This window comes from Rhineura floridana, chromosome 12 (assembly GCF_030035675.1).
Source record: "Rhineura floridana isolate rRhiFlo1 chromosome 12, rRhiFlo1.hap2, whole genome shotgun sequence".
NCBI classification, from domain to species: Eukaryota; Metazoa; Chordata; class Lepidosauria; order Squamata; family Rhineuridae; genus Rhineura; species Rhineura floridana.
The window spans coordinates 37,645,469-37,673,417 of NC_084491.1; the positions used below are offsets into that span (position 1 = coordinate 37,645,469).

The 27,949-nt window shown below is 41.4% G+C and overlaps 1 protein-coding gene across 3 annotated transcripts in view; it reads left to right on the plus strand.

Moving 5' to 3' along the window:
• Nucleotides 1–27,949, plus strand: part of CLMP (CXADR like membrane protein) — a 65,741-nt gene that overhangs the window by 19,743 nt on the left and 18,049 nt on the right. The window contains exon 2 of one of the 3 annotated variants that reach the window (XM_061593135.1): nt 19,231–19,336. The exons of the other annotated variants lie outside the window; for them this stretch is intronic. The gene's annotated coding sequence lies outside the window, so the exon portion shown is untranslated. The remainder of the gene's footprint in view (nt 1–19,230; nt 19,337–27,949) is intronic. 3 annotated transcript variants of the gene reach the window in all.

Consider the following 27,949-nt stretch of genomic DNA (forward strand, 5'->3'; position numbering starts at 1 on the left):
CTCAAAGAGAGCAAATCAGCCCCCTATATTGCTCCAAATCAAAGAGTGACTAGTTATTCTTCTTCCTGAAGCACACAGGCATCTTGCTGTCACCATCTCCAGCCAGCGGAGGGAGGAGATATGCCCCCTCAGTTTACCTTCTAGAAGTGTCTCCAGCTATTTAGTTTCTTGGCAACACCATAGTGTATGTTTACATAACAAAGCGGATACTTAGCAGACCTAGCTAGGTGATGTATTTAACTAACAAACTGATTTGACCTCTTTTGTACTCATCTTGCTACAGCTATAAAAGCACAACTTAGAGGGGACCCCAAAACCTATTTAGTCTTTAACCCCAAATGTACTTCACTGCCTTTTTGCCCTGGTTTGGTGTTTAAAGCCATAGACTCCCATAAAGTAATCCAATGTATCCAAGTGTGGATATTGTTCCTCTGCACTACATTACTTTCTTCGGGATGTGTTTTTGATGTGCATCTGCATGTGAAGAAATGTTGCCCCCCTTGCCTCAGCAATAAGGATACATTCCCTCTTCCAAGTGCCCCTGGAACCCACCCCCTTGCAAAAAGTACAACTTTCCACAGAGTATGAAAATTGCTGAAAAGGAGGGGCTCATATTGTGGGATGGTCATGATCTGTTAATTCCTCCTCTCCTATTTCAGCCCAGCCTGAATTAAAAACATGCAAATCCTTTGGATTTGTCATGGGTGTCTAAAGCCATCCTTAGTGTCAAACACATCACTATGTGAGGTAGACAGAATGGGAAGAGCACATGGCCGGTGGCACTTCTTAATCTCCTCACCAATGTAGATGTGAATGAGAGGGACAAACCATTAATTGGACATCTACTTATGGCGCCCCGTCTAACAATAGCAAAACATTGGAAAGACCTAAAAGGTGGAAAGATACAATATTGGTATCACAAGATCTGGTTCATTGCCTTTATGGAAAAACTAACATACAAATTAAGGGCTGCCCGTGGTATTTCTTTTTTTTTTTTTAATAATTTTTATTCAAATTTTTCAAAAGACAAACAAAACAAAGTAAAAAAACATAACAATACAACAACAAAAAATAAAATAGTTGACTTCCGATTTGTCGCAGATCAGCTATAAGTATATAATATATATCAAACCTGTCCCTTAATGTATACATACAGGATCACTTTTCTCCATAGGCTATCTTAGTTAATCGTCAAATCCCAATATCATCATTTTATTTTGATCTTTCAACAAAAAGTCTAAGAGAGGCTTCCATTCCTTAAGAAATGTATCTGTCGATTTTTCTCTAAGTAGACATGTCAATTTATCCATTTCTACTAAGTCCATTAATTTCAATAGCCATTCTTCCGTTGTTGGTGTTGATTCCATTTTCCACTTTTGTGCATATAATAATCTTGCTGCCGTAATCATATATAATATTATTCTTCCATATTTCTTTTCTATTTGTTTATCCATAAAACCCAATAAAAAAAAATTCTGGTTTTGACTGAATATTTATCTTTAGAATTTTTTGCATCTTCCTACCTATCTGTGCCCAAAATGATTTTGCCTTTTTACACAGCCACCACATATGATAAAATGATCCTTCTTGTTGTTTACATTTCCAACAAACATTAGAAACATTACTATACATTTTTGACAACTTTTCTGGAGTCATGTACCAACGATACATCATTTTATAGAAATTTTCTTTAAGATTATAGCATAGTGTAAATCTCAAGCCTTTTTTCCACATATTTTCCCATTGATCCATTTGTATGTTATAACCAAATATTTTTGCCCACTTTACCATACACTCTTTTACTTGTTCTTCCTCCATATCCATTTTCAGTAAGAGTTTATACATTTTCGCAATTATATTTTCATCATTTGTGCACAATCCTATTTCAAAATCAGATTTACTTATTTCAAACCCATACATTTTCTTGTCCATTTTATATCTTTCTAACAATTGTAAATAGGCAAACCATTGAAAACTATATCCTTCCTTTGTTAGTTGTTCTCTCTCTTTCATTATATATTCTCCATGTACATTTTCTAATAGTTCTTGATAAGTTAACCATTTCTCTTTTCCAGCCATTTCTCTTCTGTAAAACGCTTCTTGACTTGAGACACATAATGTCGGAAGGCAGAGCTGGGGTCCCAATCCCGGGGAGCTGGATCCCGGAGAGTTGGGAGAAGAGTATTCGGATGGATGGCAGAGGGAAGGGGGAGGAACTTCCCCCCTTTGGAGCAAAGATGAAACAGAGGAACTGCCAGTGATAAGGTCACTTAGCGACGGGGAGCCTGAGCCCTCCCTGGACATTCTCACGCCTCCCCCTCTTTCAGGCTCAGAGCAAGAGGGGAAAGAGGGAGGGCTGCTCCCAGCCGATAAGCGGGGAGGCAGTTTACCATCAGCCCCTCCCCTATCCCCCATCCTGGAATCGGAAACTTCAGAAGAGGAGGGGGTGATGCTTCCCCCCTCACCGCGCGCACGCAGACAGCTGAAAAGACAGGAGAGAAGGGGGGGAAGGCGGACAGTACCTGAGGGGCAGTTAAGGAGGAGCGAAAGATTGCACGCCCGTTTGGCCCCTTCTTAAAGAACAGGCGGGAAGAAGTCCCTTGCTCTGTCAACTTTCTCCCAATGCCGCAGGACCTGTATCCCTGTATTGCTTCATGAGAAAACGCAGTCTTTGTTTGGACATTACCCTAATAAAACACGAATTAACTACAGCCGTTGGTCTGGTTCCTGAGTCACATCCTGGGCCTGACAGCTTGACAGAGCCACCTAAATCACCCTCAACGCTCTCTTCACTTGACTGGGACAAGATGTCAAAGGGAGCAGCGGGGGGGACGAACCCCACTTCTGAGACGGAAGAAGTGGAACTCTTGAGGACTAAGGTAGCTGATTTGCAGACGGATGTTCAAGCCCTGCTAGCAGCAGTCATGGTGCTGAAGACGGACAATCAAACCTTGAAGGCCACGATAGACCAGATGCGAACAGCCCCTCCAGCTGCCGTAGTAAAGGTTTCCATTGGATTGCCCCCAAAATACGCGGGACAAAGTGATCAGTTGGCAACCTTCGTGGCTCAATGTGAGTTATATCTGGATGTCAGGCACACGGAATTTCCAGACGATGGGGCTAAAGTAGCTTTCGTGATTAGCCTCCTGGAGGGATAAGCTGAAAAATGGGTGACTCCGTATCTCGTGAGAAAGGATACTGTCTTAGGAAGGTACAGAGGATTTATACAGGAGATGACCGAGATGTTTCAAGACCCGCAAAGGGCTGAAACAGTAGCGCGGCAACTAGGCACTCTGAAGCAAGCTAAAGGGACTGTTTCCGAGTACACTAATGCTTTTAAAATTCTGTCCCAGGAAACTGGTTACAATGACGCCGCCTTGATGTTTATGTACCAGAGTGGATTAAATGCTGAAATCCTGGATGAGTTGGCCAGGACCTCCCCCCCTGCTGACCTACCAGGGCTCATCCGGCTATGCCTACAGATAGATCACCGGATGAAAGGAAGGCGCCTGGAAAGGAAGCAGGAGGTCCCGAGATACTCAGCCTCGGCATCCCGCAACAAGACCCTTCCCACTGCAGGGATGGCAGGTAATGCAACTGAGGGACAGGGAGGGGCTAGGCCAAGACTGTCGGAAGAAGAAAAGGAAAGACGACGCCGGGAACGTTTATGCTTTTATTGTTCAAAGCTGGGCCATGTGGCCAGAGACTGTGGACTGAAAGGGGGGAAAGCCGAGCTGTTGGGAAACGAACACCCAGTCCACGTGCAGGCCGGTGGACTGAGGGCAGCGTTGTATAAAGGCCCCACAACGATCCAACCTCCCTCAAAGGGGGTGTTGGTCTTGCCTATTCGGATTACAACTTCCAGAGGAGTGGTGTTTAATTCCACTGCCTTAATTGACAGTGGAGCCTCCACAAATTTTATTGATGCAAAGTTAGTCAAGCGTCATGGAATTTCCCGGTGGAAACTGGACGCTCCCCTAGCTGTGGAGACTATCGATGGGAGACCCCTGAAGTCAGGAGGGGTGACACAAGCCACGGAGGAAGTGAAACTTCAAATCCCTGGGCACGAAGAGTTCATTTCGCTATACGTGTCAGATCTCTCGAACTTTGAGGTGATTCTGGGAATGCCCTGGCTAGCAAAGCATGAACCCAAAATAAGTTGGAAGGAGGCGGTGGTGTGGTTCACCTCACAGTATTGCCAGGAGAACTGTCAACCTGAAGGAATCAAGAACACCTTAGCGGGGGCAGTGCAAGAGATCGATCAAGTGACCCTGCCGCCAAAGTATGAAGAATTCAAAGATGTGTTTGATGAAAAAGAGGCAGAGACTTTACCCCCCCACCGCCCTTACGACTGTGCGATTGACCTAGTGCCAGGAGCCAGCATCCCATCAGGGAGAATCTACTCTCTCACAGAGAATGAGAGGGAGGCCCTGAAGGAATTCCTGGATAAAAACCTGAGGCGAGGATTCATACGCCCCTCACAATCCCCTGCTGGAGCGCCACTATTGTTTGTGAAAAAGAAGGGGGGGGGAACTCAGACCCTGTAACGACTATCGCGCATTGAACCAGATCACCATCCCCAACAGCTACCCGCTGCCCCTGATCTCAGAGTTGCTGGACCGACTGCGCTCTGCAAAAATCTTCACAAAGTTGGATTTGAGAGGAGCGTACAATCTGATCAGAATGAAGGAGGGAGATGAATGGAAAACAGGATTCTTGACCGCTTACGGACAGTATGAATACCTGGTCATGCCGTTCAGGCTTTGTGGAAGTCCAGGAATTTTTCAAAAATTCATGAACGACGTGTTTAGAGACTTGTTGGACACGTTTGTAATCTGTTACTTAGATGATATCCTGGTGTTCTCAAAGAACCAGGAAGACCACGACCAGCATGTGAAGACGGTGTTGAAGAGACTGAGAGAAAATCACCTGTATGCTAAATTAGAGAAATGTGGATTTGACCTCAAGTCTCTAGACTTCCTTGGATATCGAATCTCAGCGGAAGGCGTGGAGATGGACCCAGGGAAAGTAAGCTGCATATTGGACTGGGGCCAACCTGTCACCAAAAAGGATGTACAACGGTTTTGGGGGTTTGCCAATTATTACAGAAAGTTCATTCCAGGGTTTTCCAAATTAACAGCTCCTCTGACTGACTGTTTAAGGGGGAAGAAGAAGTTTCAATGGACAGCGAATGCCACCGAGGCCTTTGAGGAGCTGAAGAGAAGGTTTGCTACTGAGCCCATTCTGCGCTTTGCTGATCCGAACCGCCCTTTCGTAGTGGAAGCAGATGCTTCAGATTTTGCCATCGGGGGGGTCCTGCTACAATTAGACCAAGAAGGGAAGGAGCTGCACCCCTGTGCGTACTTCTCTCGGAAGTTAAAGCCTGCAGAGAAGAACTACACAGTTTGGGAGAAGGAGCTGCTGGCCATCAAGGACTCTTTTGAAAACTGGAGACAATACCTAGAGGGGACCTCTCATCGAATTGAAGTGCGCTCCGACCACAAGAATCTTGAAAGCCTCCAAACAGCCAGAAAGCTGAACCAGAGACAGATAAGATGGTCCCAGTTCTTCACTAGGTTTAACTTCCAGATTACTTACCATGCCCAAGCCAAAAACCAGAGAGCGGATGCCTTATCCAGACAGCCACAATACAAAGAAAGTGAATCCGAGGACCAGCCTCAGTACGTAATCCCACCAGAGAAATTAACGTTGGGAGTATGCCAGCCTTCATGGGAAGAGGAACTCAAAAAGGCACAACAAGAAGATGCAGACATGCTAAAATATCAGCAGGAGACGGGACAAGGTCAAGACTCAGAAGTAACCTTTCACTGGAGAAATGGACTGTTATGGTTCAAAACCGCCAGATATGTGCCAGAAGGGGAATTAAGGCTCAGAATCCTACGCCAGTGTCATGATTCCATCACAGCGGGACACTTTGGGATTTACAAGACCATTCAGAACGTGGCCAAGGACTTCTGGTGGCCTAAAATGCGTCGGGATATTGAGAGTTATGTAAAGTCCTGCTCTGTCTGTCTGCGGACAAAAACACAAACAGGGACACCAGCAGGACTGTTACAACCGTTGCCTGTCCCACACGAACCCTGGAAGGACCTCTCCATGGATTTTATAACTGATCTACCCAAGTCCCAAGGAATGACAGCCATCTTAGTAGTGGTGGATCTACTTACCAAAATGGCACACTTTCTTCCTTGTGCAGGGGCCTTAGAGGCTAAAGAAACGGCCAAGTTATTCATCAAAGAAGTCTACCGGCTGCATGGATTGCCAAACAGCGTAGTCTCAGACCGAGGAACTCAGTTCACAGCCAAATTTTGGAGAGCAATGTGGAAACAGTTGCAGACGGAATTAAAACTCTCCTCCGCCCATCACCCCCAGACAGATGGGCAGACGGAACGCTTGAATGCCGTTTTGGAAAGATATTTACGAAGTTATGTGTCCTATCAACAGACTGACTGGGTATCATATTTGCATTTTGCAGAGTTTGCCTACAACAATTCTCTGCACTCCAGCACTCAACAAACCCCGTTCTTCGCTAATTATGGATTCCATCCTAAAGTCTTTCCAAGCAGCTCAGAAGGAATGCTGGTACCGGCAGCTGAGAACTTCCTTAAGGAATTGCAAGCGGCGCAACAGACACTGAAACAGCAGTTAAACGAAGCCAAAACAGAGTACAAGCGAGTTGCTGACCTGCACAGGAAGGAGGGCCCCCCCCTTCAACCGGGAGACCAGGTATGGCTGTCCACCCGCTTCCTCCAGATGCCGGGCAAATGTAGAAAATTACAAGACAAGAGGGTGGGTCCTTTCGAAATAGAAACTCAAATCAATCCCGTGGCGTACCGACTGAAGCTGCCTGACACGTTTAAAATACATCCTGTGTTCCATCGATCCCTCTTAACGAAAGCCGCCCCTCCCAGTGAGTTACGGCCGGAGGAACCTCCCGGAGCTCCACTCCTGGTAAATGAGCAGCTTGAGTTTGAAGTTGAGGAGATCTGAGATTCCAGGATCAGACGCCACAAGCTGCAGTACTTGATTCACTGGAAAGGCTATGGGGTGGCTGACAGATCATGGGAAGATGCAGCTGATGTGCATGCTCCAGAATTGGTAAAACTTTTCCATCAACGTTTTCCCCACCGTCCCAAGCCAGACAAGGGGAGGGGAGCACAGCCTGGGAGGGGGGATGGTGTTGGAAGGCAGAGCTGGGGTCCCAATCCCGGGGAGCTGGATCCCAGAGAGTTGGGAGAAGAGTATTCGGATGGATGGCAGAGGGAAGGGGGAGGAACTTCCCCCCTTTGGAGCGAAGACGAAACAGAGGAACTGCCAGTGATAAGGTCGCTTAGCGACGGGGAGCCTGAGCCCTCCCTGGACATTCTCACGCCTCCCCCTCTTTCAGGCTCAGAGCAAGAGGGGAAAGAGGGAGGGCTGCTCCCAGCCGAAAAGCGGGGAGGCAGTTTACCATCAGCCCCTCCCCTATCCCCCATCCTGGAATCGGAAACTTCAGAAGAGGAGGGGGTGATGCTTCCCCCCTCACCGCGCACACGCAGACAGCTGAAAAGACAGGAGAGAAGGGGGGGAAGGCGGGCAGTACCTGAGGGGCAGTTAAGGAGGAGCGAAAGATTGCGCGCCCGTTTGGCCCCTTCTTAAAGAACAGGCGGGAAGAAGTCCCTTGCTCTGTCAACTTTCTCCCAATGCCACAGGACCTGTATCCCTGTATTGCTTCATGAGAAAACGCAGTCTTTGTTTGGACATTACCCTAATAAAACACGAATTAACTACAGCCGTTGGTCTGGTTCCTGAGTCACATCCTGGGCCTGACACATAATGGTATTTTCGAATAAAACCTTGGTTTATATCTATTCCATATTTTCAACAGAGGACGTCTTATAAAATGATTATTAAAGTCTACATTTACTTTTACTTTGTCATACCATAGATATCCATGCCATCCCCACTTCAAATTATGGCCCTCCAAATCCAATAGTCTTTTATTCCTCAATAAAATCCATTCCTTTATCCAGACTAGACAGCAGGCAGCAAAATAAAGTCTCAGATTTGGTAATCCCAGTCCTCCTGGCTGCCCGTGGTATTTCTAAAACTGACAAATTTACCTCAATATGGTTTTCTTTTATCCAATATGTTAACAATAAAGAGCACAATCAAAATCCACCATCTTATTATGCTAAAATTTGGAGCGACTAATGTTAAACAAATTTAGAATTTTTTTTTGCTCACCTCCATCATCCACCATTGTTTCTCCCCTTCCCACCCTTTTCTGTTCCCTTTTTTCCTTTTCTTTTTCCTCACCCCCCCATCCCCTTATTCCTTAAGTAATGCCACCTGGCTGAGGGGAGGGGGATTGTTTGAGGGGCTTGTAATTAGTTGTATTGAAGTTGACATTTGTGTAAAAGATGTATGTTCTCAACTACAATGTGTGTATTACCCTCTTAGAAGAAACAATAAAAAAGTCTGTTACATCATATTGTAAATTTTATTTGGAAAATCAATAAAACATATATATATATATATATATATATATATATATATATATATATATATATATATATATAAACGTAATTGTGATTAACCAAACAGAGGTTTTTATTATATTAACAAAACGTTTCAGCTTCTTCCTTCATCAGCTGCTAACATACAAATGCTGTTACCAAGGTGGCAGTTATAGAGCTTTGAGGATGGAATGCTCAGAGGGGCTTCATTTGCAGAAGCCAAGTGATGCTGGTACTGTCCTCCAGGTTGAGGCCATGTGGGGCCAATGTGTCCAGAGTAAATCCAAAAATTCTCCCTTTTAGTCAGTGCTGCTGGATCTGCTGGCATCTCTATCGCTGTAATGGAAAAGTCCAACAGGCTAAAAGGGAGAATTTTTGGATTTACTCTCTGGACACATTGGCCCCACATGGCCTCAACCTGGAGGACAGTACCAGCATCACTTGGCTTCTGCAAATGAAGCCCCTCTGATATATATATATATGTAATGGCCTATGTTTTGACTTCATGTTATTTGTGATCTCTAGGTTACACTCTGATTGGCTGAATTCACCACTATCCCTAGAGTGCAGTAGATTTAATGTTCTCCTCTTCCTGGCTGTCTCATAATGCAAAAATGTGTAAACAAGTGAAGGCTGGCGTGTGGCGTTTTGCTAGGGAACCTTCCGCCTGGCGAGTGCTGAGGCTATGGAAAGAGGTCCCTGCATTAATCTGGCATGGATTTCTTTTCAACTTGTTTAAACAACAGGGCTGTATGGAGTTTAGTTTAGGGGGAAAGAATGTGAACTGTTTGGGAATGGACGTTTCTCTGGACTATGGTTGCTGTCAGATGTATATACACAAGCTGTATCAGAACAAGATGCCTTATTTCTTTTGGCAGTTGTGTGTATTTCACCTGATTACCATTTATAGTAAATGGTTTTTAATGAGTGCTGATGCATCTGGGCCTGTGATGACAAAAAGGCTAGATGGCAACTACCCAACATTGCAAGACACTGGACAGAATTCTGATTGCTTGTAGAATTACACACAGCTTATACAGTGGTGAGGGCTCCTCCTTTTACTGCTTAACAGTTCTGAATGAACCACAGATCCTAATAGCCAGCGACAGCCATGGCTTAGTCCATTATGTAACTTGCCCCCATCCAAGAGGAGCCAAGATCAGGACATTCCCTGCCACCGGCAAAGGAAGCCACAGAAGGTCAGCCCAGTAAAATGTGTAAAGAAGGCAGATTGTTGTTGTGGATTTGTATGCTTACATGACAAGCAGCTCAAATGCTTCTGGGAAATGGAATAATCAGATGTTTAGATAAATAGGAATGCTATTTACATGTGACAGGATACAGCCAAAGTTAAACATTTTTGTGCCCACTTGATTTAAACATGAGTTGAACATATGCACTAAAATCAGTGTGGACTAACCTGCTTGAATTTGCGTGGATTTTATCTATAGCATTACATTAGCACAGGACTACTTTGAGGTTATGGAATGAATTTGGATACATAGAGGTCCCCAATAACTAATTTTTAAAAGGCAGATAGTTCTGAATTGGACACTGAAGGTACACTGTGTTCAAAATACAAAAAAATGAAAACAAGCTACAGACAACTCAGATTTGAAATATGCCCAATATCATTGTGTGCATTGCTTATTGAAGAACATAAAATGCACTACTAGCTCTCATGGTTGTGAAAAAAATGTTGCAGAAAGTCAAGACTTTATTTTGATGACCCTGATCTGTTTTTAGGAGCCTTGTGGGTTTGACATTGTGCAAACTCCTTATATTTTTTCTTCTTGAACTGGCTGGAATTCAAAAGTGTGTGGGTCACACGACCTGTAAAAAGCCAAATTTAGTCCCAAAAATCTTCGCTGAACTAGGTGGGTTAGAAATAAACTAACTTCCAAGTCATGTAGGATTCCTCATTTCTCTCGCTGCTGGTTATAGAGATGACTGAATAAGTCTTCACTAGTACTGGTCATGGATCCTTCCTTCTTTCCATTCTCCTGGAACCCCATCTACTCACAAGGTCTTTTGCCACATGATTGATCCATGTCAACATTGGAGCCACAGTACTTTGCATCCCTTTAATTAAGAAAGTATACTCCATGTTTGGAAAGTGGAGCAGAGACAGAACCTAGAATTTCATGCTTTGTGTGAAAGTAACGTGCAGCTCTAGGGGTTTTCTATACAATGTGTATATGTAATAAATGGGCTTCTACTGGGAGGAAGAGCGGGATATAAATCAAATAATAAATACTACAATAAATGCAGAATGTAATAAATGCAGACTGGTTCCTTAACTGTTGTATACATGCACAATGACCCCAAAGACAGGGCTTCTGTTAACAGGGATGTTACATTTCCATAGCATTTTAACCACAGTATCTTATACCTGCGAAAATGTGACCTGACCTGATTAGTCATAAGTAACACAATTCTTACCCATCCCACAAGTGTACAATGTTGTGAACATTATTATTTTAAAATTATTTTAACTATATTCTTTTTTTAATTCTTTAAAAGCTGTATGCTTCCTGCTCTAGAACACTAGCATAGGAGTTCCCGCTTAAACTATTTCTATTTAAATGTGATGGGCAAAGGTTCCCTCTCTCTCCCCCACCTCCATTGTGCTCTCTATATTTTCCTTATACAGGATAAATCCCAATGAAATTCAACAGAAGTCTGTGTGACTACCACAAGACATTCTCTATAGGCTTTCACACTTCCCAGTATTGAACCATGTTTCAGAAAACAGAAATCCTGAAGACAGACTGCTTTAAAGTTGACTTCAGTCATGAATGCCATCTGAAACATAGCCAAACTCATAGATCAGGAAGGTTATACTACAACTGTAGAGAACCATTAGACAACTGTAGCAGTGACATTAAAAAGTAATTGACATTCAGATGGCTATGACATTAACATTAACCATGTTTGATAGATAAGTGAGATGGAATCTAAAAAGGCTCCAGGGTTCAAGCTTCAGCATGTTCTGACATTTATTCCTTCCCTTACATTCTGCCTCTGTTATACAATGTTTTGCACTCTTGATTCTCGCCCTGCAATGTGACACTGTCGACTGAGTGAATATGTGCATATTCTATACAAGGCAGTGAGCCTATTTCAAAATGTAGGAGCATCGGACAGTTTAGGTTAGAATTATTATATTAATGAATTACCCTTTTAAAATACACTTCAATGAGAACATTAGGGGAATGCCTTCCTGTTTAATTGATTAATGCCATAATCCCCTTTGTGGGTACACTCCAGTCTTCAAGAAGAAAAAAGCATAACAAGGAAAGGTTTAGAAAAAAAAGTGTTTTTTTTCTGTTATCCACATGGATACCATTGAGACTTCAGAAGGAAAAGAGTACAAGGGAAGGTGGGGGGGGATTCTCTTTTGTTATCCATTGATTACCACACCTAAACACTTTTTATCATCAAACTATAAATTTGTGCTAAATAGGAGCTGTAGTACATGGTGTCTGGAGGACCACAGATTTCTCACCTCTAAATTCAATACCTGTGTTACAGTTACTAGATTTGGCAGTCACTGCAAACAAACATATGACCTTCCTCATTTTTGCATTTTCTGATTTTTGCACCTGCCTTCTCTCCCATTTCTCTCCAGCCTTCCTGTTTGGTTTACTCCTTTGGACTATATTATCTCCCAACCCTCCTTTAGTAGAGCCTCTTATTTCTCCCTTGATCTCCTGCCAACCCACCATCCTTCTTTCCTATAGGATGTGCTTCCCTCATTCTGCTTGTGGAAGGGTAGAAACATACTTTTCTGTCAGTTCCAGTGTGTCTCCACCACTTTTCTGAAAATGGGGGCACATGATACTAGTCAAACTCTGCCCCTTTTTAATCTAAAACCTGTCTGGATCAGCTTGAGTGCTTTTTTAAAAAAAATCAGTTTCAGCCAGATTTCACAACTGATTGGTAGATCAACCCGTTTGTTTTCCAAGTGTGGGCAATGGAAACGCTTTGCTGTAGGCTCAGGCAGATACAGTGACTGGCCCAACACTTTGCTGTGGGCGGTCCTGAAAGGTCTGAAGTCAACAGTGGGGGAGGTGTGTCCAGCCAAGGGCAGAGTTGCTTCAAATGGACTGCCTTCAAGTCTATCCCGACTTATGGCAACCCTATGAATAGGGTTTTCATGGTAAGCGGTATTCAGAGGGGGTTTACCATTGCCTCCCTCTGAGGCTAGTCCTCCCCAGCTGGCTAGGGCCTGCTCAGCTTGCCACAGCTGCACAAGCCAGCTCCTTCCTTGTCCGCAACTGCCAGCTGGGGGGCAACTGGGCTCCTTGGGACTATGCAGCTTGCCCACGGCTGTACAGGTGGCAGGGCACGTAACCCCTGATCCACTCGCTGTGGGGTGATCTTTAGCTGGCCCTTGCCACCCAGGAGACACGAGCGGGGATTTGAATTCACAGACTCTGGCCTCCCAGCCAGGCTCTGCTCCCCATTGTGCTATGTTGTGTTGCTTCAAAATGCAGCCACAAAAACAATTTTCACTGCTTTTGAAGCAACTAGTGTGCCCACAGCCCAAGTCCTTCTGTATGTCCTGCCTATCTCTATAACAGAACTCGGCAAATCATTGCTAGAAGCTTTACTACCACATCACATCATTCCTTAGTACATTACAATATCTTATGTGGTATACATAGAAAAAAAGCTGCCACCCTTAACATGATGGAAGCTTTCAGGATGTAGCCTCCCCATAGTACTCTCTAAAAGAGTGAGGTGTGTACTTCACTGAGGTATTTGTTTGTTTGTATTTCCATTATGTTTCTGAGAGAGTGTTTGTGCCTGAATGTCAATTCTTGACCCCGAGGTTTCTGCAACTTTTAACTGCTGCCTAGTAGGAAATCCAACAGGTACAACTGTAGTGATCTCTCTGAGCATACCTTTTGGAGGGCCACCTTGCCATGCCAGTCACTGTAAATCCTTATTTTCAAGACAGAAAACTAGAACAGGTATACCTTCCTTTTTAAGAAGAAAGTTTTGTGAGAATATAAGTATTATTTTAGGTGAAGGGCTTATGTGAGGGAAATCAATCCTAAATTAATCAGACAGGTCCAGTTCTATATGACATTTAGGAACTATTGTGCAAGGCTGTGTTTAACTGGTGAGTGAGTTTGCTTGACTTAGTCAACATTTTCCTTATTTTCAGCATGAGAGGGAGAGCGAAATAGAGTGTAGGGGGGTGTTATTGCTCTCTGAGGAACATGTGGATTTGGCTAAGGGAAATGATGCAGCTGACAAAAATCCACAACCACCAGCTTACATCTGAGCTGGTTCAACTTCCTAGGCAATTGCAATACCACAAGAAAATAGTAGCAGCTCAAAAAAACTTTTCGCCCCCTCTTCTTCCATCATAAGACATGTACAATTTAAACTAGCAAGCCCTACACAAATCGACTTTTGCAATCTTTTCCTCATCCCATTGGCTTCATTGGAAAGCAGCCTGACTCAACTCTATAATTTGTTTTTGTAACTAAACAAAAATACAGCCTAAGTTGCAGTGGACTGTCAGGACAGTAGGCTCATAGGAACATGCTACTCAAACCAGACATTCTTTGGAAAACAGTTTACAAAGTGAGTTTGCCCAGGTCAAGATGGGTTGAAGGAGGCTGATTTAACTGGAAGCTGACCAAGAGCACCTACACACACACACCAAAAAAATCTAGGAATGGCTGTAGATAGCACTGTGTCTGCCAAGTCAAGCTGAACTACTTTGAAGGGGGGAAATGGTTTAAATAAACCTTAGGAAGATATTTAACAAAGCAGACAAACATCTACCACAACCCTGTTCTCAGCCATAGGTTTGATTTAATTATGTATTCAAAATGGCCCTTCATTATCCTAAAACAGTTTATAACATTAAATAAACACTCAATAAAACACAATTAAAATTATAAATAAAACTGAAACTTACAACAAAACAAACAAAACAAAATTTCTTGTGCCTTTTCCATGTATCTTCTATTAGCAATGGTGATGGGTACCAAACAAACATTTTGTTGGCAAGGGCTGGCTGTGCCATTTGCTTGCTGTAAAATGGACATGACCTAAGACACCCCCCTTCTGTGATGATGTCAGCTAGCTGAAGGAAAATATTATCCAAGTAGCCAGTTGCAACACTGGCATGAAACTTCTCATTTTTCCTCTGCAGAAACATGCAGCTCTCTGAAGTCATCTGCAAATTCTTGGTAATCTGCAAAGTGAAAAGAGTCATGCATGCTCCAGGATTATTCAATTTTAGCAAAGCCTTTGTTGAGGGAGAGCTGATTTGCCTTTGCATCTGCTGGATGAAACTGCAGGTTGGCATTCTTAACCCAGCAGGTTAATTAAAAGAACAAAGAGAAAACACATTAATTCTGTGTTTACATTTCACAAATGAGGATAAACAAGATTTAAATGTCCTATTCCTGTGAACTCTGGTGCCCAGAAGCTTCAGATGTGGGGGAGAGAAACCTATGGAATTCCAGATTTATAATGCAGTGTCATTGGCATTATTTGGGAAGGGAGGGAATTATCAATGAATGAGCATTATAGACCATCAGTCAAAACTGCAGCCATACTTGACCTACCTCACCTTCCTATATACAAGATTACATAATACCTCACCAAAGAAACTGGGAATTTTCTTTGTTAACAAAACAGATATCCAGAATTCAGTCTGTCAATAAAAGGACCCCCACTTTCTGTACTCAGGTCATTTTATGAAGCATTAGTCCTGCTTGCCTAGTATTTTCTGCATCCTGATGCATCTCAAATCTCCTTCCTTCTTGGACTTAGTCACTTAATTCTTGCCCATCTGCCCACTCCACCTTGTCCTGCTGCCTCTAATTAATGTGTATCAGCTTATATATAAATACTCTGTTAGGCTCACTTACATCTGCTACAAGCATTAGGGTACCTGAGAATTTTCATAAGGCTTAAACTGATGCATAAGCCTGCACTGATAAGAGTTCTCTTTCCCATTCTATCGCACATTAACAAGGGTCACAGATGGCACAACCAAGAGATCAAATACAGTACAGGCAGGCCCCACTTATACGGCAGGTTCCGTTCCGGACCCCCGCCGTAAAGCGGAAATCGTCGTAAAGCAGAACCCCATTGAGTATAATGGGGCGCGTCGTGTGAAAATGCTGCAAAGTGCTGCAAAAGCGCAAAATCGGCTTTAAAACGGGGAATGAAAGCCGCTGCATTAGCAGAACACCGGGAAGCGAAGCGCTGGAAAGCAGGGCCCTACTGTATGCTGTTTTGCCACATGCAAAAAAATATTTCTAGTATTTATTTTATTTAACAAATTTTATGTAATGATTGTGAGAAATCTCTGAGCAGTTTGCAAAAAAAACCCACTATATAATACTGCTTTCAAGTTCACGTATGTATTTGCTTTACAATTAATCCAAACAGTAAACATCACTGTATGATTTATCTAACCAATCATCACTAACCAAGAGAGCTTAGGGTGGGGTGAATGTATCACAGAATCATGGAGTTGGAAGGGGTATATAAGGCCATCAAGTCCAACCCCCTGGCTCAATGCAGAAATCCAAATTAAAGCATACCCAACAGGTGGCTGTCCAGCTGCCTCTAGAATGCCTCCAGGGTTGGAGAGCCCACCACCTCCCTAGGTAATTAGTTCCACTGTTGTACCACTCTAACAGTTAGGAAGTTTTTCCTGATGTTCAGTCGAAATCTGTAACTTGAGCCCATTATTCTGTATCCTGCACTCTGGTAAAACCAAGACTTAGCACTCCTCTGTGTGGCAACCTTTCAAGTACTTGAAGAGTGCTATCATATCTCCACTCAGTCTTCTGTTCTCAAGGCTAAACATGCCAGTTCTTTCTGTCTCTCCTCATAAGGCTTTGTTTCCAGTCCCCTGATCATCCTTGTTGCCCTCCTCTGAACCTGTTGCAGTTTTCTGCATCCTTCTTAAAGTGCGGTGTCCAGAACTGGACACAATACTCAAGATGAAGCCTAACCAGTGTCGAATAGAGGGGAACTAATACTCCATGTGATTTGGAAACTATACTTCTGTTAATGCAGCCTAAAATAGCATTTGCCTTTTCTGCAGCCACGTCACTCTGTTGGCTCATATTCAGTTTCCGATCACCAACAATTCCAAGATCCTCGCATGTAGTATTGCTGAGGCAAGTATCCCCCATCTTATAACTGTGCAATTGGTTTCTTTTTCCTAGGTGTAGAACCTTTCACTTATCCCTGTTAAATTTCATTCTATTTTCAGACCAATGCTCCAGACTATCAAGATAACTTTGAATTTTGTTTCTGTCTTCCCAAGTATTAGCTATCCTTCCCAATTTGTATCATCTGTAAATTTGATAAGTATTCCCTGCACCTCCTCATCCAAGTCATTAATAAGTACATTGAAGAGCATTGGGTCCAGGACTGAGCCCTGTGGTACCCTGCTTGTTACCTCCCCACAGTTTGAGAAGGAGATAAGCACTCTTAGAGTAAGATTCTGTAGCTAACTGTGGGTCCACTTGATAGTTGTTCCATCCAGCCCACATTTAGCTAGTTTGCTAATCAGAATATCATGGGGCACTTGGTCAAACGTTTTGCTGAAGTCAAGATATATTATGTCCACAACATTCCCACAGTCTACCAGGGAGGTTACCTGATCCAAAATGAAATAAGATTAGTCTGGCTGGATTTGTTCTTGATAAATCCATGTTGGCTTCTAGTAATCACTGCATTGTTTTCAAGGTGCTTGCAGACTGACCGTTTTATAATCTGCTCCAGAATTTTCCCAGGGACTGATATCAGGTTGACTGATCTGTTCCCAGGTTCCTCCCTTTTGTTCTTTTTGAAGATAGGGACATTAGCCCTTCTCCAGTCATCCGGCACTTCACCCATCCTCCATTATTTTGCAAAGATAATAGACAGTGGTTCTGAGAGTTCTTCAGTCAGTTCCTTCAATACTGTAGGAGTTCATCAAGCCCTGCAAATTTTAACTTGTTCAAAGTGATTAGGTATTCCTTAATCATTTGTCTATCAATTTCAAGCTGCAATTCTGCCCCTTCATGTTTCCCAGGAGGGTCTTAGACCTTCTTTTGGGAGAAGACTGGGCCAAAGGAGGAATTGCACACTTCTGCTTTTTCTTCGTCATCTGTTGTCATTTTGCCATTCTCATTTCTCTTCTCTGTCTTTTACTATGGATGTACCTGAAAAAAGCTTTTTGTTGCTTTTGGCATCTCTCGCTAACCTCCGCTCATTCTCAGCGTTAGCCTTCCTGATGCCATCCGTGCAATTTCATGCTATCTGTCTGTACTCTTCCTTTGTGGCCTTGCCTTCCTTTCACTTTCTGTATGTGTCCTTTTTTGTTTTCCGGCCATCTCTTAAGCTTCCTGTGAAGCCACATTGGCTTCTTCTGCTGTCTTCCCCCTTTCTTCCTTGGTGGAATTGTTTGCCATTGTTCCTTTAGAATTTCCTTTTTTAGAAATTCCCACCCATCTTGGACTAATTTTCTCATTATGGTTGCTCGTCATGAAACCTTACTTACCATTGTTATGAGCTTATTTAAAATCAGCTTTCCTGAATTTCAGGGTACATGTATGGCTACTCTCAACTCTTGCTTCCTTTAAAATCAAGAACTCAAGTATAGTGTGGTAACTTTCCCACACAGTTCCCATTACTGCCGCTTCATCCATCAAGTCATCTCTATTAGTTAGAATCAAATGAAGGATAACTGATTCTCTAGTTGCTTCCTCCACTTTCTGCAAGAGAAAGTTATTCCCAACATATGTCAGGAATTTCTTGGAGGGGCCATGTTTGGCAGAATTTGTCTCCCAATAGATATCGGGGTAATTGAAGTCCCCCATTACTACTATATCATGCCTCCTCGAAACATTGTCAATCTGCTTTGCAAAAGTTTCATCCTCATCTTCTCCTTGACTGGGTGGTCAGTAATAGCCTCCAATCACCATGTTCTTTTATTCCTTGTTCCATTTATTAAATCCATATACTCTTGGTGGAGCTACCAAGCTCATCCTCCTGTATTTCTGTGCAGGGATATTTTTAACATACAGCGCAACTCCACCTCCATTTCTCTTCCTTCTGTTCTTTTTGAACAAGATATATCCTTCAATTGCTATATTCCAGTCATGGGAGTCATCTCACCAAGTTTCAGTTATACCTATCAAGTTGTATTTACTCTCCTGTATTAAGAGTTCACGTTCGTCCTGTTTGTTTCCCATACTCTGGGCATTAGTATACAGGCATCAAAGACCATGTGATTTACAGCCTGGCTTCCTTCCTACATTTTTATGAAGACTAATGCTGGCTCTCATTAGAGCCATTCCCTCAGTTCTTCTTACTGTGCACAAGCCTTTATTAGTTGTTGCCGCCAAGTTTACATCACCCTCCCCTTTCGGATTCAGTTTAAACCACTCCTGATGTAGTTCATGCTGTGAACAAACACATTCTTCCCAGTTCTTGTGAGGTGCAATCCATCATTCGCCAGCACTCCATTTTCCAGGAGCCATATCCCATGATCCCAGAATTCAAATCTCTCATGTTGGCACCACTTTCGTAGCCAGTCCTTCACCTGGAGTATTTTTCTTTTCATTTCTACTCCTCTTCTAAGTACTGGAAGGATGGATGAGAAAACTATATGCCCCCAAAGTTCTTGAGTTTCCTTCCCAGAGCTTCAAAGTCTGACGTGATTTCTTCATAGGTCTGCTTGGCAGCATCATTCCCACATGGATGAGAAGAGATATCTGTCAGTGAAGCAACCCTTCCATCACATCTCTAATCCATCCTCCAGGGAGACAGCATACCTGGTGAGTCCATGGATCTTCTCAGCATACTTGGGTTTCAATCCCACGCAGCAGGGAGTCTCTCACTACTACTACTCCTCTTCTCTTCTTGTTGTGGGATGTGGTTTCATTGCCTCTGCTCGACTGAACTTCAGTCTCTTACTAGCTGTCGCAGGGGTCTCCCTACAGGCTGTCCTCCAGTCTCATTCTCAAGTGCCTGAAAGTGATTCCATGGTTCCACCGGTGAAGGGTGTCTTCTAGCTCTTCTGCTCCTGTCACCCTTTTCCACTGAGTTTTCTCCATAACAGTGTCCTCTTCTGCTGCAATATGCTATTGTTCTTCCATCCCCTGTACTTCTCTTTGCTTTTGTTGTTCCAGCGTTCTATCTAAAAACTCTCTGACCTTCATAGAATGTGCTCCTTTATAACATGGCTGACCTTTTTCCATCTAATTAGTAGATATGCTCTGTAATAGCCCACATGAAGCAATGTTTGTTCTGGTTTAGCATGTTAGAAACATAATATTCACTCACCAAAACTCAATGACATCACATCGCTCCTGGCTGAAGCATCTTTCTGTTCAGGTCACTGATATCAATATGGTTGCTTATGCAAAGGTCTCTGCAGCTTCAGCCAGACCTAGGGCATCCTTCACTCTAAAACTGGGACAAGTGCCCAATGAAAGTAACAAAGATCACAGGGATGCTTGTTGGGACACAGTGCAAGCTCACTTCTATACAGGGGTTTCCTCAACAACATCCTTAGGCTCTTTAGCCTTAGCTAGAGGACAAAATGTCAGAGTGTATATGAGCACACATATACACACATGTGATAGAGTGAGAATAGAGGCTTGGGACAAAGACTACAGTAATAGTAAGAGACAAGGAAATGTAAGATTCACTTCAGAAGGAGCAGCAGGTTTTAAGGAACGTGGATCTAACCAGAGCTTGGAAAAGTTACTTTTTTAAGCTACAACTCCCATCAGCTCCAGCCACCATGGCCACTGGATTGGGCTGATGGGAGTTGTAGTTCAAAAAAGTAACTTTTTAAAGCTCTGGATCTAACAGGCATCAGCATCACTCAAAGAGATGTGAGAATCCAATTAACTCATTGTATATGCCAGAAAAGAACCACAAAATTGGATGTGTTCTATTACTTATTTTTCACCTATATATGTAGGAGAGGAATACTCTCTGATCTCAAGACAAGTGAGCAAATTGCCTTCTGGTGAGATGTGTTGATTCGACTGTAAAGCAGACTCACAATGGCCTAGCTTCAGAACACCTGATTTACCATTGTTACTAAGATACCAATTTAGTGGACCTGCTGCTATGGACAACTGACAGAATATCTGCACTTTTTAGAAAAGGACTAGAGGTATTTCCCTGCCGCCACCCTTCAGTTACAAGCATATACAACTTGGAGAAGCTGAGAGACACTTCTCCTTCAAGATTGGCTGGGTTAGGAGGGACTTCGGAATGACCTTTCTGGAGTTACTGAGAGCCCCACAATGCTTTTTATGCTAGATGACTTTTTGCATTTGAAACCATTCATAGAAGTAGGATGCTCATGAATATGTACCACAAAATCTGCACTTGCTGAAATTGTACCATATAGAAGCATCTTAATGACAGAGACTCACATTCTCTAAACTATAAGGAACATGGGAGAGGGGTTTTTGTCATTCATATTTTTGCCTGGAGGAAAGCTGTGGTCATGCATATATGTTTCAGAACAGGTGGGAATATGAAAAGTGACACAGAACTAATGTATCAGACATTCATTTTTGTCTCATATTAGTAATGCTTGTAGCAGGTAAGTGCAATGTCGTATCTTGTTAGGCACAATTATTGGAACATAATTGAGCACTTCACTTCAGTAACATGAAAGTGGCTAAGAGGAAATGAAGCTTGTACCTGAGAAATGACTTAGATTTCATTTATTATGATTGGAGTTATAATACACCAAGGTTACTACTTCAGATCCAATGTGCATGTGTGCTTCAAAACAAGGTATTTCCTATATGCAAAATCACAATAATTCAACAAGAAGGTTTTTGTCTAGTATTACTACTTGTCAGATGTCTTGATATAAATGTGACATGTCTAGAAATTAATTTAGATTACTATAAAAATGTCCAGATCTTTCCCTTTCAAAGTGGATTAAAGCAAATGCAATGAAAACTACCAGCTGGGTATAGATATGGATCTTAAACTAGGCTAAATAAAATCCAGTGCCAATGTTAAGGACTCAAACCACATGGACACCACACTTTTAGGATGAAGCAGCATCCATGAAGAGTCAGGAAAAACTTATATCACATCAAAAATTTGCAGATCCAGCCACTTTGTTAAATTCAACCGGCCCTCATGAACAACTTCACAGATGCATCTGATCACACTGTGCAGCTCCCATGTTGATTGATTTAATTTATTTATATGTCACCTTTCCACAGTGAGCTATGCTCAAAGCAGCTTACAAACCACATCCATTTATTACCAAAATACAAAACATTGGGGTGGGTGGAGAGAAAACAGTTTACAAAACATATTAATAAATTCAAACAAGTCAAAAACAATTGAGTAAACACAGAATAAATTCAGTTATTACAAAAGAAATAATCCAGAGTCAAATATGTAAGTAGGGAACAAAAAGAAAGTTAACAGACAATAAAGTTCCAGCTGCTGGTGCTGGTCTCACAGCATTCCAAGGAACTTCAGCAGCCTGGCTTAAAAGTTCACAGGAGGGGTCTTCTCACAAAGCAAGAAGATTTACAGCTGGCGTCCTCAACTCTCCTTCAGAGGAGGTTGTCTGAGTCTCTGGTGGCAACAGACTGCTCAACGACTTATTCATTGGCTATTACAGTCCTATGTAAGAGCTATATTTTATCTTGAATCAGCCATTTAAAGTAGCCAGTTCAACATAAAGGTGCTTTCTAGGTTCTATGATTTTGTCAAGATGTGGGTAGCTGTCTTGGGACAAATATGATGCTTTCGATCTAATACACACAATCTCTGAACACAAGTTTCTACAAGTTATTATACTGTACCTCAAAAGGTAGCTGAATGGAAGGGAGAAAAGTCAACATTCTGCAACAAAATAGCGTATGTATAAGCACTTGCCCCTCAGAGACAAAATATCTAGTATGTGAAGTTTGCACACAGAGGCAACAACATATGCTGCCTACTACAGTAGATCAATTGTGCATCGCACTTTTTGTCACTGTTATCCTTCACAGCCATTGGCCTTGGAAATATCCACATTTTATGTAATGCTTCCTTTTGCTGTATGGTAAACTCTTAGTGACATGTGCTTCTGAACACATCTTTACCCCTCGTCACATATCTGCTGCTAAACAGGAAATGTCTAGTGTTCAGTCATCATACTAGTACTATTATATCTAGAGGACACCTGAGCAGTTAACACAAACAAGCAGATAAATGTCACCTGGGACCAGACAGGTTGCTGTACAAGTGCCTTGCCATGAGGTAAACATGTCTGAAAATATTAAACAGCAAACAGCAAAAAGCAAAAAGCTTTCTGCACACCGGCAGAAGGCTTTTTGTCACTCCTACGAGATCTTTACCATCTGTGGTGTAGAATGGTGAGGACCTTATGATGGACTACAGAGGGACAAATTAAAATCAGACGTAAACATGTTTACACAGGACATCAATTATAAAAGAGGTGGTTCAGCGCAACCTTGTGGGAGATATCTGTCAAAGGAGGGACAAAAGTTTAATTTTAAAAGTTAACTATCACCCTAGACCTTTGAGGACAAGCACCCATCTGTCCTGTCCCACCAGAGTACCTGCAACAGAAACAAACAGCCTTAGGTATTCCTATCTATAGTCGTAGCTATAATAACTATAGATACTTTTCTTGTACTTTCAAGCTATCTGTGAAGTTTTGATCAGAGGCTGTAATTACCAACTGAATTTCTCAGCAGTTTAACATGTCACAATAATCAGGAAAAATTCTAACTAGTCTGTTGAGACAGCACCTTGTCTATCAGGCAACAGGAAACAAAACTTTGTCATGTCTGTAGGATAAATATTCTGTGACCCATTAAAATTGGAAGACATTGCTCAAGCAGACATTATCAGCTCACTTTTGATCTAAGCTATTACAATTTGTCATCTTTTACCAGCAATTCATGTTGACCTAAAATATAAAAAGAAAATAATTGCCATGCCACTCCTTATTTTCAGCAGGATTTCTCTATATGTGCTTGAATAGGCTGATCTCACACATAATGCTTTCTTCAGCTTCAACTCCAGAAGGCTTGGATAATGATGGCTGTTCAGCAATTTTATAGATAAGATCTTATTTATGGTATTTTGCCAAAAACAGAGTTACACATACACACCAGTCCCTAACCCCCATTTCCAACAGCAGTTCTACTTTTAAAATGCATTCATACTCTCTCAAAATTCCCTTGTATGTTCTGTCCTCAGTACAGCAACTTTTGTGAAAGAGCCAGGAAAGTAGTGGTCACTTCCCCATCTACAGAGCTGCTAATCATCGCCCATATTTCAACTGGTATACATTTCTGAACAGCACCCATCATATTTTGGCGTTCTTATTGCTGTTTCTAATTGATGGGGGGATTAATCTTTAAATCTATCCTTTGTTCTTTTTGAGTTTACTCAATTCTTATTCATTCCTGTACCTTCAGACCCCAAATACCTCACATCATTGCTTTTAAGAGCGAAGAAATTCATATCCAATTTATCTACATGCCATTTGAAATTTCAAGCCTAAACACATGATTCAAATTAGGCAGGGCCTCTGAGGCACTACATTTTATACTGATGGGTTTCGGTGTCCTCTTTGTTTTGAGCAAAGCTAGCTGCTCCCTGTGGGCGCTGACAGCAGTAAAATACTTTTTTTATTATTCCAGACACTTCTGCCTCTCAACCAAATTCCTGAAATCACAGAGCAGCCCAGGAGTGCAGGCAGCAAGCATCATGCATGTGGGGTTGGATCTCACTTATTCTGAGTGCTCACACTCTCGGGAGAACGTGACCTATAGCCTCTCTTCCACTGCTAGCCAAAGAACACAAAGAGCAGATGTCCCAGCGTGTACATAGTCTGGGCATAACTCAGTGATCATCCCACCGAATGTTCCAAACAATTTCCAGCTTTTTCCTCTTCTGTAAAAAAAATCTGCAAAAAGACACCATTTTCACATTAGCTCAACTTACAAAGCTATTAGGGTTAGCAAAATTAAAGTTTATTTTTTAAAAAAACAAAAGGAATCTTGTAAAACAATAGGACTATCCAATGCTTAGCATGCTCATTGTAGACACACTGAAATTAACCAACATGACTAACTTAGGACCATTCATTTCAATGGGTCTATTCTGAGTAGAACTTAGCTAGATAAAACACACAGCTTTTAATATGTCATTTTCTGGTGGTGTAGAACGCTAACCTATTATGATTCAAAAACTCTTCAACAAGAAAATTCTTCTGGGTTAATCTAGACCCTCAATTCTAGAGGTTACTTTATCCCTGCCACAGCCATTTCCTCATGCTGAGTTTCCCCATTCCATAACATCTGCAAATGGTATCATTACATTTTTGTTTCTTTGCTCCCACCAGTGACACCACTAATGTGGTCAAAGCAAGGAATTCACAATATCATGGGCACTGCACCACATGGCATTTGTTGGCATTGCAATATTGCAGTGAAAATCCATCACAAGGGACCAGCAGGGGATTGGAAAAGGCAATGTCAACACCACGATCTAATGAAAATACAGTTGATAACATCTGGACCAATGCAGAAACTATAGCAAAAAGGAGAAGCATTTCAAGGAAAAGCACTTCCTGAAAGGAGGAAGAATGTTTTGCTAACAATTTCTTCTATGGCTGTACGCCAGCATGTCAGTGGCCCATTTTATCCATCTTTAACAGATTAATAAATATTACTGTAAAAGAAAGAGCAAGAGGATTTTTTTTTAAAGTTTCTAAACTCCCTCTCTCTCCACCCCCTTCACTAGTAGAAAGTCAATTTTCTACATTTCCAGTTAGATATATAGTACTTTTGAAGGGTCTTGTGGCAAGAGCTGAAAGGTACACAATTATTCATTATGTGTGATGAACATTCCATTACAAAATTGTATACATTGACAAATTCAGTTTTGAGCAAGGACAGCCATGAACACCATAGAGCACCAATTAATGCTTACATGAAAGCCCCGCAAACAGCAAAGTGGATTTTCTGTCTCTTTAAAAGGCATCTTCAGTTATTTCACATGGGATTTTGTGGGATCAAACTCCCTGTATATGAAAAGAATTTTCAGGATGCCTAGGATTCAAAGGTAAATCCCAAGTGCCTAGTGATTTGTTTATTTATTTATTTATTGCATTTATATACCGCCCCATAGCCAAAGCTCTCTGGGTGGTTTACAATTAAAAACATTAAAAACAAGTATACAAATTTAAACCATTAAAACGCATAAAAACAGATAAGCAAGTTAAAAACACATATTATTCAAATGCTGTTAAAATGCATGGGAGAAGAGGAAAGTCTTGACCTGGAGCCGAAAAGATAACAGGGTTGGCACCAGGCGCACCTCGTCATACAGATCATTCCATAATAGTGATGAAATAATAGCAGTCTTTCATGATCCATTTTAACCCCCCTTACAAGTTAACTCTTCCAAAACCAAACTGTAGGCTCAGTTAACAGAGGTCCTTAAGTACAGCCTTGGCAATAGAGGATGGGAATAGTGTAATGGTTAGGTTCCTAAAATTATTTTGAGAAATTTGAAATTCCCTGCGATCAATTTTCAGATCTTATGTTGGACAGTATTTTGTTTAGAATCACTGACACCAAATATGAAAATATAAGTCATTTTTCCACCAGATTTTAAGTTTACCAAATTATAAATGTAGCTTACAAATAGATTTTTCCATGCATACATATAATTGGGTGTATGCATATTCACGAAATTAACAGCTTATCTCTGTTTCTGTCGCAAAAAGCTGTCCTGGAAGTGCATTCTAAAGATAATAAACAGAAGAGGGATTTCTATTCCTGATTTCTACTCCGAGGAATATTATATTGTCTGGGACTATTCTCTTTTTGGTCTATTTTATTTTGACGAATCTGCTTCTTCACGACGCCACTAACTGTTTTGATGCTGGGAACTAAATTTGTTTTGCATTCTTGAACATAGAGAGATAAGGCAGGTTGCTCTGTTTATACTGTGATGTCATCAAGCCTGGAATATTAACCCAATTGTTGCTGAAATAAGAAGTGGTTCTTCTTTATTTTTGTTTTGCTTTGTTTTCGTGGTTTTAAAAATGGCAATCAAGAAAGTGGCTGAGAATCTGGAAGTAACTATGTTTCAGAAAATAATGGATGAGATCGAGATAACGAAACAAACCCTGCGACAGGGTAGTAAGGAGCTGAAAATTGAACTGAGCAAAATGACACAGGAGCTTAAAGAAATAGGGGATCCTGTGAGAGAGGAGAATGAGATCAGAGATGAGAAAAGAAAAAATAAAGGGAAGATACAAGCCCTGGAGATTGGAACAAATGTGGAATTGGAAAAAGATCTGGAGTTTATGGATTTTAGAAATAAAATCTACTGTTTGGAATTTAACGTTATCTCTGAAGAAATTAATGAAGATATTAGAGATAAAGTTATCAATGGCTTGGATAATCTTCTGGACTGGAATGATGTGATGGAGCTTGATATAGAGAAAATCTATGGAATTAACTGCAGCCATGTGACAATGGAAAAACTCTTAAGAGATGAGCCAGTGCATTTTGTAAAAAAGAAGAACACAGATATGACTTTACAACAGTATTTCAGCAACTTATTCAGAATGGATGGCAAGAAAATATTTGGGATAGAGGAAATTCCCATCAGACTCTTATTATATGACTATGGTTACAACAGCAAGATTATTATGGAATACTGATAATGGAAGATTGGACACTGAAATTACTGGACTTAACAGGATTATTGAAGATGGAAGATGGAACTAATAGGGATAATGGAATAATGGCTATTGAAATTATTGGACCTAACAGATTCTGATGAGATGGATTAATCGAAATGTTTATTTGGACTATGGTTATGACAATAAGATTATTATAATTATTAACGAGATGGATTAATTGACATGTTTATTTGGAGAAAAATTGATAGATATATTTCTTAAAGAATTGAAACCTCTCTTTGACTTTTTGTGGAAAGAATAAAGTAATGTTTATGAGATTTGATGATTAATTAAGATAACTACTGGAGGAAAGTGATTTTATAATATGATTTAAGAGACAGGATTGTTATATATTGTAGACCTATAACTGATTTGATATGTGACAAATGGGAAGTCAACATTTTATTTTTTTTGTTTAATCATTTTTGTTTTGTTTTGTTTTTTGTCTTTGAATGTTTTATGATTTTGTTTTCTATGTTTTATGAAAATTTGAATAAAAATTATTGTAAAAAAAAAAAGGAATTAACTGCAGCCATGTGACAATGGAAAAACTCTTAAGAGATGAGCCAGTGCATTTTGTAAAAAAGAAGAACACAGATATGACTTTACAACAGTATTTCAGCAACTTATTCAGAATGGATGGCAAGAAAATATTTGGGATAGAGGAAATTCCCAT